Source organism: Anguilla rostrata, unplaced genomic scaffold, assembly GCF_018555375.3.
Source record: "Anguilla rostrata isolate EN2019 unplaced genomic scaffold, ASM1855537v3 scaf1025, whole genome shotgun sequence".
In the NCBI taxonomy this organism is placed as follows: domain Eukaryota; kingdom Metazoa; phylum Chordata; class Actinopteri; order Anguilliformes; family Anguillidae; genus Anguilla; species Anguilla rostrata.
Window position 1 is genome coordinate 1 of NW_026986373.1, and position 13,298 is coordinate 13,298.

General features: G+C 44.7%; 1 pseudogene; it reads right to left on the reverse strand.

Annotated features, from left to right (window-relative positions):
• Positions 1 to 19: 19 nt before the first annotated feature.
• LOC135247013 (matrix metalloproteinase-9-like) lies at positions 20 to 6,214 on the reverse strand (annotated as a pseudogene).
• Positions 6,215 to 13,298: the final 7,084 nt, after the last annotated feature.

A 13,298-nucleotide genomic window follows, 5' to 3' on the forward strand; every position in this document is an offset into this window, starting at 1 on the left:
GACCTGACGCAGACGAGACACAGGAGGGCACAATGAACAATCAGGCAATCAGAGAGGGAAGGGAACACGAGACAATAAGCAACTAATAATGGGATAATTGAAAACAATAAAACAATTAAACAAGACACAAAGCAGAGGTGCCGCCATCTGGCGACCCAACCAGGAATAACAAGGGGAAGACACAGAACCCTGACAAAAACACATATTTGGTCACATGTACAAATTTATAAATACTTAATATTGCCATGAATCAGACATGTGGTAGTATCTGTGAAAAAAGTTGATTCACATATTATGGTGCATTGTTTTTGTGACCAACCAGAGAGCCTGATTTTTCAGGCAATATCCACTGTTAAATCAGTGATATATAATATGCAAAACATACATATGTGGTAATGCGTCACTGAACCTTTCAAAGTGACACACAACAAAATCTTGACTTTGAGAACAGATAAAAAACTATTTTATTTTAAGTGCTATGTTCTGAAACATTGGTAACCAACCCTGTTTCTGGAGATCAATCAGTTTTTCATTCCAATCCTAATTTGGCACACTACTGATAAGCAGCTGAACAAGACCTCTAGCTGTTGAAAGAGGTGTGCTTTGCTAGAGTGGGAGTGAAAACCTACAGGACGTATGGTTGGTCACCACTGTTCGGAAATTTGAGCCTTGAGCATGAGGCCAAATATTCCCATTTCATATCATCGAAGACGATGATTCAAACCTCAGGAATTGCAGGTGCAACATGTCATTCTCAAACTGTCTCGTCAGGCTTTTCAGCTGATACGACACAGTTAAGTCCCACAGGGGTAACAAAATGCTCAACGCCAGTTAATTATTCTGAAGATATCTGCAAAAGGGGGAGTCGTCCTCACTAATGGCGGAGGGAGGGGTCAGGACACTTCAGAACGTCATACTTGATGTAGCCAACCCGGTCCACCTGCCTTCGGGAGTTCATCCTCCAATAGAAACGTTCGCGGCAGAAGTAGGTGTGTCCTGCAGAGACACACAGCAGACCATTAAATGGTTAATCGTACACTACTTACCCATACTCTCCCTCTATAATCTATGACCTTTTCTGTGTACACATTATGTGCACCATATCTGCCAGGTGTCAGAGAAGTCACTTGAAACTTAACTCTGCAAAAGGCATTAAATGGGTAAATATTTCTGCAGATCCCTCAGAATTTTAAACATAAAATGTTACTAACTGAGCCATATGCAATAGAAGATTTTTGTTTCTGAATATTGGTGAAAACAGATGTTTATGATTATCATCAGTAATCTGCTGGAATTTTACCACAGCGTAGATGATGGTGAATAGTTTTCTGCTCCTATAATTCAATTGTGGACTTGAATACTCACCTTTGTACAGGAAGACATTGTGAGCATCGATGAGTACACCTCCAAAGTCCTGGTCTACATCGCGCAGGTAGCCCTCGTCGATGGTCTGGGTTTTTACGTCCTGCCTGTAGATGGCAGTGCGTGACAACGATTGAGAACAGGTTGCAGACATAAGACACATACAGGTCATGCAGTATTACACAAAAGCTCTGTCTGTTCCAGCTCTCATCATTATTTTGGTTAGTTAATTAAAGATATATTTTTTGGTTCATTGATTTAATTTGTCTAAAATGGGACTTTCATTCAATCCATCCAACTGTATGCAGTCCCAGACCACCCAGCACACCGGGAGCTGGTAACGGTTGTAAGGCCAACGGAACAGGCATAGAGTGGAATTTCCTCTCTGACTGTCGTAAAGCAGTTCGCCAGGTGCAGAGTCTGATATTGTCGGGACAGAGTGGCCCGTAAGACCTTGGCATCTGGTTTTGCGACAGTTAACAGGTGACACCTCTTTTCTATGGGAAAGCAATTCTAAAATTATCCCAACGTCCTGGAGGTTTCAGATGGCAAGTAATAAAATCACATGATAGAAATGGGACAAATTGCTCAGGACAGTTGAGGGACAGCCACAGTGCCCTCACCTGGTGTCACTGGGTAACTTGTCTCCCAACCTTCATAAGGAGAGAAATTTACTCACGCACACTTTTTGTTAGGAAATAAATCCAGATTTGGGTCGAATACATTGATACACTACACTATGCAATCTTGATACACTGTGGAAAGACATTGAGAGTTGACAGTTGGTTCATGTAAAAGATTGTACAGTTATTTCATGTTTTTCAGAGTTTTCATGACAATCACGAGAACAAATATTCATATTTGGTATGGTTTTTATGGTCTCTGTGCGAGTGATGCTCTGGTTTAGGTTTTAAAACCAGCAAACCTAGAGAAAATCTATTTTAATAAATTTGGAAGTAAACTGTATTTTTGGGACCTAGTAAATCCATCTGTCCGATCCTGTCTGAACCAAATTCCAATCTTCCCCCTCCAAGTAAATTTATGGTTTTATGACCCTTTTGTGGCGACATCTACCTGCCTGCGCTGGGTTCTTATAGGAGAGGAACAGGGCCCTCTGGGAGTCTGCAATCAGACTTCCCACACAAGACTCTTTCTGTGTGTAGACTGCTGTCAGGTATGCCCATCTTTATCTTTGATTGTTAGACTATTTTCTAAATTCTGTAACTACAAATTGACTATTTTAAGTGTATAACCTACCTGACATTAAAACTGTTAATGACTTGATTTGTGTGGTCTTGGTCAATGTTTCGTTCTTGTAACAGCCCTCTAAGTCGGTTTCCCCCAATTATGACTAGGGAACTGCCCGTTGGACTTGTTTGATCACCAAGTTTTCAGTTAAGGCGGGACCGTCAGCAGAACCAAGTTGATCCTGGGATGACCAATATTGGCCCTTTCGGAGTCCCTGAACCCTAATTAGGTTATACTCCCCATGAGGGAAATCTCACAACCGCTGTGTCGTCTGCAAACAGCTAGTTAAATTGTCGTTACGGGCGCATCCGCGGTGCGTACCGGGTGAAACTGCGTTGACCCTCGGTGTAGAACTTCAGACGAACTGAGTTCCATTCTAAATCAAGCCTAAATTCTAATTTGGAACATAACTTATTAATTAATATGGAGTCAGATTATCACGAGGGTAAAACCTAGTAACTGTTACGCTTTCTTGCTGTGGTCATGGATATATCTGTTGTGTTGTTCCGCGCATTTGTGAATTTTCTGATGCTCCCATTAGGATATTGACAGTCCGGCGACAGATCGGATATATCTCTGATGACAGCATAGCCCCGTTTACGAACGGAGAGTAACCTGAATGCTACTGATCCGTTTCAGGCCAGTTTTAAGCGGGATATGAAGCAGCGCCTTCATATCTAACCCGTGGCAACGGAACCAGTGCATTCTTAATTATAATTGTGCCCTGTTCTCACGAACAGAGGAAAATAACTAACATCTCCGGTTTTGAATCACACCAGCCAAGGGAGAACACGCGATACCTTCCCCTCCAGCTACAAACCCCCATTGGTCTAGCTGTGAGGTGTTTACACGGTTCCTCTGTGTGTAATCATACACTATGAAAGGATTTTACACAAGCTTTCCCTGTGGAGACCCTATGTAAAGATGCCATTCTTCTGTTCCAAAGTCAGAGTCTTGCCACTGCTCACTGTGAAACCCAACAATGTGTGCTGCTGTGGAAAGGAGTGTAGGCTAACTGATTTTAATTAGGCTAGAAAGGGACCCATACACTCCACTGGATCCCACTCCACATCAACATTTAGAGCAGGGTTCTGCTGGTTTTCCACCCTCCCTTTACCTGGGAGTCAGGTGTGAAGACAGTCTGGCCAATCAGTAGCACTAATTATCCGGGAGGAAAGAAAACCAGGGCTGGATTTGAATTCGAGGATCAGAGTTGATGATCCCTGATTTAGAGAATGCTGCACTCAGACTGTGTCAGTAGTAAACCTTAGCAGCACAGTGCCCAGAGAACGCTGCACTCAGACTGTGTCAGTAAACTTTAGTAGTGCAAAGAGAATGCAGCACTCAGACTGTGTCAGTAGTAAACTAGCAGTGCCCAGAGAATGCTGCACTCAGACTGTCAGTAAACCTTAGCAGCGCAGTGCACAGAGAATGCTGCACTCAGACTGTGTCAGTTGTAAACCTTAGCAGTACCCAGAGAATGCTGCACTCAGACTGTGTCAGTAGCAGACCTGGGTCAAATACGTATTTGTTTTGGATTCAAATACTTTTCTGTGCTCTATTGATCATGCCTGGGGTAATTGAGTCTGCCAATATGACCAGAAGGTGGGGTTTGCACTTTTTGAGAGTTTTTCATTGGTTCCAATGCACCAGACAAGATCAGTCAAGTGTAGAAAAGTATTTGAATCCAAAACAAAAACCTATTTGACCCAGGTCTGGTCAGTAGTAAGCCTTAGCAGTGCTGCCGCTCTGTGGCTCCTCACCTCCAGTATTTCTCCCCGCCGAAGAGCAGGGCCTTGCCCTTGCCCCTCTCCAGGGCTCCCTCCACACGCTCCAGGCTGCCAGGCAGGCCCAGCTTCTCCAGGCTGCGGGGCCCCAGCACGCTGCTCCCGGTGTACACCCACACCCGACGGCCTGCAGGGGGCAGCAGAGTCAGCCTAAACCGCACACAAGCACGCACTCTCCCCAGGATAGCGCTCGGAAACACGTTACAGTAAGGTCACACTGGCATTAACTAATGCAGTTGTTAAGTACAAACTACTGAAAATGTATTCTGCACTGCTTTGTTAATGTATTTGTACATCGTGAATTCATGTTAACAGCTACGTTAGTTAATGCCAATTCATGAGACCTTATTGTAAAGAGTTACCCAACACAATCACCCCAAGTCTGTGTGAAGGGTGTGCTGTTGCACTGTGTCCTTAGCAGACCTGTGTCCAATATGATTTTTTAGATGATTTTTTATAACTCTTTACATGCTGGTAAAATTTGAAAACACTCCTGCAGATCCATGAGAATTCTCAGTGAAACGTTCAATTAATTAAAACATTAAGCAATATGAAAAGATTTTGTTTCTGAATGTTGGTGAAAATAGATATTCCTTCATAAACTGTCCACAATCTGCTGGAGTTTTACTGGTGTCTTAAGGGTTATTAAAGTATTTCAAATAAAGTAATTGAACCAGGTCTGGTTGGTATTATGTTTTTGACTATTACATCTTGATTATGTGATGTACAAGAAGAAAATAATCCCCTCAGCTGATGACAACTTCAGTCAGAATTAAATGTTCTGAAACACAGCAGAGGTCAAAGGGCAGGATGCGGCGCTGTTGCCGTGGAGACATTCGTACCTGAGAAGAAGTAGAGTTTCTTAGTGAGCAGATCCTCGAAGGCGGAGTCGATGGTGGAGGGGAGGGCAGGCCACGTCTCGGAGGTGCGGTAAGGACCCTTGATCCCTTTCTTCTGCTACACCTTCCAGTACTGGCTGCACAGGACGAGGCGACAGCCCAATGTTAGAGAAGATTACCATCACCAGCGCTGGGAAACACCCATCATCCATCTTCTTCTCTAATAATTCAATCAATCAACCTCTCAATCAAGTTAGTTCGAACTTAGTTCACACACAGTGCTTCACCCCTGGATTCCAGACCAGAACAGATTTCAGACTATTTTAGATTTGGATCATAGGGGACATTATAGGTGTTGAACAAGAGGCTAAAAACAGTTTCTGCTATTAGAGCTTTTGGGCCAGTCTAGGAAACATTGGTCCAGAAGTTCTAATTCTAAAATCTCTGCTGCAGGTTGTCAAGCTTTGACATTTTAAAGCAATTTCAGAGGCTCAGGGTCTATAAACTAGACTGGTTAAGAGGGATATCTGTGTACATGGTGGAAAATGCTCACTAACAGTGACTTATGACAAACTTAAAACAATAATTCCACCTGCAACGGTCTTCTTTAGTTGTACCAATGGCCTTTTGAAGACCTTCCCATGCCAAATTGTGAAATGGCAGGCTCCTATTCGTGGGGCACAGATCACACAAGTGTGTTGGTACTATGCAGAGCCCTTTCAGTTCTCCTTTCCCGCTGCTAGCTTACCCGTCCTTGAACAAGTCCTGCTGGATCAGAGTGACAGTGTCAAATTTGTTCACACGACAAGCATCCAGAGAGGGGTCCACAAGAGTGGGTGTAGTAATAGTTGTGGTCCGGGGAGTGGTCTTCTCGGTGAGGGTGGGGTCAGTTGCAGCACGGGTAGGAGGAACGGGGACAGGGCCAGGTTTTAGTCCTGTAAGCGAGAATGGGGGTATTTCAGATACAGTTTGGACCATCGCTGCATGTGCCTTAACCCTATAAGGTGTAAGATCACATATATGTGATTAGAATGATCATAACTGAACATTCTAATGTTGATGTAACAATCATTACTGGTAATTGAAAGCAATGGAGTTCTTGAAAAAAAAAAAACATTTGAAAAACCTACTATGCAAAGTTAAAATTGCAAATGAAATATTCATATTTATTTGTTATGTAATGAGGGAAAATGAAAAATAAATGCATCTCTGGCTCCGAAACAAATGTTTATAACACGTTTTGTAATGTTATATTATAAGAATGATGGTTTGCACACCTGACTGTGTAGACTACAGGTGCTGGAGATGCACAAAGGTAAATAAAATTAAAAAAACTGCAACGCTGTGTTAGTAACTTTAATCTCAGATATAACTATCCTGACAAAATCTGATAGTTCCTGTAGCATTTCTGCTGCATTACATTCTACTGCTACTTTACACCAGGCTGGCCAGTGGAGTATAGGCTCCCCCTCTATAGCCGGGCTACTCTCGAGATTTCTTCCCATTGGGGAGTTTTTTCTCGCTGCCGTTTGAGGGTTTTCTCCCCATTGGGAGTTTATACCTCATGTACTTGCTATTTGGGGGGTTCAGGTCTGGTGTCTGCTCTGCTTGCTCTTTTTGCTCTGTCTCTTGCCTTGCTTCTCTGTAAAGTGTCTTTGTGACAGTTCTCTGTATAAAGCGGTACACAAATGAAATTGAAGTGAATGGAAGTGAATCACCCTGAGGTGGCTCATCCTGTAAAGGCACTGTTCTAGCACACGGATGGGCATGTTGACTGAGGCTGGCAGCTCCACAGAGAGACATAATAACTGGGTGTAGTGTCACCCTGGAAAGGGAGGGATCAGGCACCTGCAAGCCTGCCTGTTTCCCCTCGGTGTCCCGCTGTCTGTGTGAGCCCGACTTGTGAACTGTGCTGTGATAAGGCACTGCATGCTTTGGAGGAGAGCGCATACTTGTCAGCACTCAACATATAATCAAGTGCAGACAAGTATGCAGTGAGATGTATGAGAATTGACAGCAGCAGTTTCAGCAATGAGTGCTGGTCAAAATATGACTGCCCATTTCAAATGGTGGAGACAAAGGTGAAAAAGCAAAATGCTGGCCATGAATAATTAATATCCCATATTCACATTTCAGGACTATTAATCATCATGTGATACAGTGCAGTCCATAAGTATTTGGATAGTGATACGATATTTCTGTTGTTTTGGCTCTGTACTCCACCACATTGGATTGGAAATTAATCAGTGAATATGAGGTTAATGTGCAGACCGTCAGCTCCACTTTGAAGGCATTTACATCCATATTGGGTGATCTGCGCAAGAATTACAGCCTTTTTATGAGTAGTCCCCCCATTTTAGGGGTTGTGCAAGCCATAGACATCACCAGATGCTGGGTATCTTCCCTGGTGATGCTCTGCCAGGCCTGTATTGCAGCCACCTTCAGTTCCGGTTTGTTTTGGGGGATTTTTAGCTTCGGTCTTGTCTTCAGCAAGTGAAACACATGTTCAGTTGGATTCAGGGTGGTCGATTGACTTAGCCAGTCAGAAACATTTACTCTTCGGCCCTGAAAAAACTGCTTGGTTGCTTGAGCAGTGGTTTTGGGCTCATTGACTGCAAGGTGAAGTGGCATCCAATTAATTTTGTGGCATTCGGCTGGACCTGGGCAGATAAGATGTGTATGTGCACTTCAGAAGTCACATCATCAGTAAATACAAGTGAGTCAGTTCCACTAGCAGCCACGCACGCCCAAGCCATAACACTACCTCCACCATGTTTCACAGATGAGGTGGGATGCTTTGGGTCTCTTCCTTCCTTTTTTTCCTTTTCTTTTCATATTTTAATCACTTTGCTACAGGTTAGTACTCATCTATACATAAAGTACTTTTAAAGCAAACTCTAAGCTCTGTTCTTCAGGCTTACTGATGCTTTTCATCTTGGGGTGAACACTTGGGGTGAGGTTATGCAAGTGTAGTCTTCTCTTTATGGTAGTGTATGAGTGTTCTTGATCTGTTTGACAATTGAAAAGATGTTTTTGACACATCCACTGTTTTGGAGATATCTTTGGTTGATTCATTTAGATTTTTCAGCCTAAAGGCGACTACTCTGGTATTGACACTTCCTTAGTGCTCATGTTGAGAGATAACACCAACAGACTCCAAATACAGATGCCACATCTAGAATCAGCTCTAGACCTTTTCTTAGATTTTGTAGCTTGTGTTAACTTATGATGCAACAAAACACAATTGGATAAGAAACAGCTGAGCAGTCAACTGTCCAATTTCTTTCGGTCATCTAAATGGATACAAAGGGCTGTAATTCAAACAGGGAGCACCCAATATGGATGTAAATACCCTCATATTAAAGTTGATTCTGCACTTTAACTTAATATTCATTGCGTCATTTCAAATTCAATGTTCAAGAGTAAAATTTAGAAAGACCTTACATTTTTAAATGAATATAGGCCTATTGCAGAATGATACAGTAGGTGAAATTGATAGGTTTCTGACTGCTGAAAGTGTGGACACCTGGTATCTGAACATAAACTATTTGGGAAAAAGGAAGAGTTCATACATACACCTTATTGCCAACATAATTTGTCAATTATATTCAAAGCAACAAACAATAAAATCAAAGCAAGCCCTATTGATTTATTTCAATCAAAAACAGCAAACAGTTTTTCTTTATCTGGACTGTCCTCCTTCTATTACTGATAATTACATTACATTACATTACAGGCATTTAGCAGATGCTCTTATCCAGAGCGATTTACACTACTTTTTTTTTTTACTTTCAACTGGATATATACTGAATCAATGTCGGTTGAGGTTGACATTACGTTTTCTCAAACATTTGAAAAGGAAATATATAGATTTTCACACATTTTAAAGACATATTTTATGTACCATGTCAATTTTGGACATGAATCCCTAGTAGTATTTTTTAAGTAGATAACTCTCATAATAATGAAAGACTGAGGAAACCAAATCAGCGGAAACGCTGTGATTGGCTCCTGTAACAACCATTTCTGAGACAACAGTGCTATGTTTGATAACATAGGTTATGCTGTGAGTTCACTATACATTGGGCAAGAGATCCAGTTGGTGATGTCATATGCATTACGTTACGTTACGCATGGAGTTTTGGGGAGCTAGGAGGGTGTCAGACGAATGAAGGGAAGTGGTGTTTACAAACCGAACTGTGTACGCGTGGCAGTCTTTTCCTATGTAACATTTGGCGACGAAGATGGCTGGGTTTAGCCTTCCCCCACCCGACCCTTTCCTTGCGGTGCCTGGGGAACCCACAGTGCCATGGACATGGTGGCTGACAAGTTTTAATACTTACGTTGATGCGCTAGGGTTCTCCGACGAACAGCTCCCCGACAAGCGAAAAACTGCTCTCCTTATCAATTGTCCAGAGAGTTTTTGGAGCGCTAGGGTCAGCTACAACGTTCGATGCTGCAGTCGCGTTGCTGAAAACGCATTTCGCTGGCAAACAACGAGTCCTGGTACGGCAATACAGACTTAGAAGACGTCAGCAACGACCCGGTGAGTCAGTACAAGCTTTCATGGTTGATCTGCGCGAGCTTGCCCATGCTTGCGACTACGGAGCGTTGCATGATCAGATGATCAGAGACCAACTGATAGAAGGCACGTCATGTGACAAGACTCGGGAGAGACTGTTAATGGAGCCCGATGATTTAACATTGAGTGATGCAATCAAAATTGCGTTACAAGTGGAATCAGCTTTGGAATGTTCTACTTTGCTAGCTAGCCCTGCTCACCACGCAACGGCGCTAGCACAACAGCTCCAGCAAACCGATCACCAGCTGCTGACGTCATCGCAGGTCCTTCCCCTAAACACTGATATCGGCATGCCTGTGCAACAGATGGGCAGACAGCGCCCCACTGTGGGCCCTAAGCGCAATTGCAGCAATTGTGGATTTAAGTCCTGTTCATCTAGATCACCACAGTGTCCTGCCCGGGGACAAATCTGCCATAATTGTTCATTTTTCTAAAGTCTGCCACTCAGCCCCAACCAATGTGCCACCACAACACAGGCGCTCCCAATCCAGCTCTGAATGCACCGAAATTAGTAATGTTGTCTCTACACAGGCATCATTTAAAACGTGCACAGTGCAGCTAGGGGAGGTTAGTGTGCCACTCATCCTGGATACTGGTGCTGCAGTATCACTCATCAATTTGGGCACATACAGGAAATTATTTTCCCATGTGCCACTACGGAAACCATTCGCAAGCCTCTGTGGGTACAGCAACTCCAAGATCGAGATAGTGGGCACCCTCCAAATGCCTGTCCGTTATGGTACGAGGTACCTACCCTCCATTTTTCATGTGGCACGGTGGGGAGCCAACCTCCTTGGTCTGGACCTCTTCACAGGGCTAGGCTTCTCTCTAAGGGATGGGAGTGGAACGGCTATACTGCGGGTCTCACCTACAGTGCAACAGAAGTTGCCGGCACTGTTTGACAGCCTAGGCTGCTTGACAACATTCACTCATCGGCCCCTAGTTGACCCTGCCGTGGTGCCCGTCATTCAGCCCCTCAGACGCCTACCCCTCACCTTCCGCGATGGTGTCGCCGCTGAGATCACCTCCCTGCTGGAAGAGGGCATCATCGAGCCGATAAATGTTGCGCTGTGGATCTTGAACCTGGTGGTTGCAAAGAAAAAGACGGGGGGACTGCGGATCTGTGTGGATTTACGCCAGGTGAACAAAGCTGTCATCCCGGACAGGCACCCCTTGCCCACAGCTGAAGAGCTCACCACTCTTTTCCATTTCTCAAAGTTGGACTTGCGCCAGGGCTACCTTCAGGTGCCTCTTCATCCAGCCAGCCGGGACCTGACGGCATTTGTGATGCATGCTGGTGTCTTCAGGTACACGTGCATGCCCTTTGGCCTTAGCTCCGCCCCAGCTGCTTCCAAAGGTCATGGCCACAATTCTTGCGGGGGTCCCGGGGGCAGCAGTGTACCTGGACGACATTGCAGTTGACATCCGCTGAGTTCTCTGATTTTCTTTGCAGCTGGGGTGTCAGGCATATCCGAACTGCATTTTACAACCCACAGGCCAACGGTGGAGTGGAACGCTTCAATGCGTCGTTGAAGAACGGAATCCGAGCGCACCTGGCTCAAGGCTGCACGTTCGAAGTGGCACTTAACCAGACCATACTACATTACAGAGCAAGCCTACACTCCACCACACAAGTGTCACCGGCAGTTTTAATGCTCGGCCGAGAGTTGGAATTGCCATTGCACAGGCTCCGAGCACCAGCGAGAAGGCCTCTCAGGGGCTCACTAACCCAGATCCGAGAGACCATCGCCACACGGCAGCAGGGGACAAAGAAGAGGGTTGACAAAGCACACAGGGCAAGGCCACCTTCAATCCAGGTCTCTGACTGGGTCAGGGCCCGACGGCCACAACGGCACAACAAGATGGCCTCGTTCTGGTCCCAGCCCATGCAGGTCAGACGCCTTCTGGGGCCCGCCACATTCCTACTCAGCGACGGCACGCTAGCAGACTGAAGAAAGTCCCAGCTCCCCTTTCCGAGCATGCAGCTACAGCGCAAGCCTCACCACCATTTCTCCACACCATGGGCACTGACCCTGGCCCGCCTCCTACTCCAGTACCGGATGCGACAACACATCAGGAGCCTGTGGTGCTGGAGCCCAGATCGGTGCGGACCAGGGCCTGTTACCTTGTGGGATTATGTCACGTCCTACCATGCTTAGTCCCCAGGCCTAGCAGTTCATATATACATAGCTATATGGGTCTGTTCGAGTGGGGTGTTATGGCCTATCTGGCCACGCTGTTTATTTCGGGGGGGGGGGGATATTATGTTTGGTGACATAGGTTATGCTGTAAGTTCACTATACATTAGGTAAGAGATCCAGTTGGTGATGTCATATGCATTACGTTACGTTATGTTACGCATGGAGTTTTGGGGAGCTAGGAGGGTGTCAGACGAATGAAGGGAAGTGGAAGCACTTTGAATGGCATTGAGATAATCTACATAGGCTGTTCAGCGATACGGGCCTTACCTGGTATTACAACTATGAAGTCCTTGTAAACGTGATAGGGTGAATCAGTTATGGCACATCAGTACAGTCCACCGTATGACTTTTGTAAATTCCAGATTGTGACATCCATACATCCGCTGTATTCGATTAGAGATATTCTTCCCTTATAGATGTTGTGGGAAAGAAATGTATTCAAGAGCACCAGCCCAATGTACATGGGAAAGAAATGTATTCAAGAGCACCAGCCCAATGTACATGGGAAAGAAATGTATTCAAGAGCACCAGCCCAATGTACATGGGAAAGAAATGTATTTAAGAGCACCAACCACCACCACCATGATGGATTATACGACTAATAAAGGAAGTGCGTGTAGAGCCAACAAAGGCCTGACCTTGGCCAAAATATTAATGATCTGTTGAAGTGAGCACTACATACAAAACACATGCAGCAAAACCTATACGTAATGTAAACACAGCTTCTGCTATGCAAACTAGGCCTTTCACACAAATGTGTTGTAAGAGATAAAATACAGCAGGAAGGTGGGGAGCTGAATACATGTTTTGCAACAGAAAGCGGAGGGAGATTTATATGGGAGAAGGAAGTACCTATTTTTTAAAAGTAAAGAAAGGAGAGGGCTCGGAAATAATGGTGTCTGGGAGTGGGGAGATAATGGTGTCAAGAATAGAGCCTAAAAAACAAAGCGATCAAGTGGGAAGTACCAAGTTTAAGCTCTTGTATGTAATCTTTGATTCACTTACAATAAACCCAGTTACATCAGACTCTGTGAATTGTGCATACTTTGAAGAAGTATTCAACAGTGTGGAAGAGAGCGACCCCGGCATTTCTGGCCCAGGCCGGGGCCTGTTTTCTCCCCCCACAATGTCACCGGCATATCCTCTGTTGTCCACAAACGGGAGACAAACTGTCATGGTCCTGTTTTCCTGTCTGTGTTTCCCTTGTTGGGCCGCCAGATGGCGGCACTTCTGTTTTGTGTCCTGCTCCCCCCTGTTAATTGTATTATTGTTTGTCTCG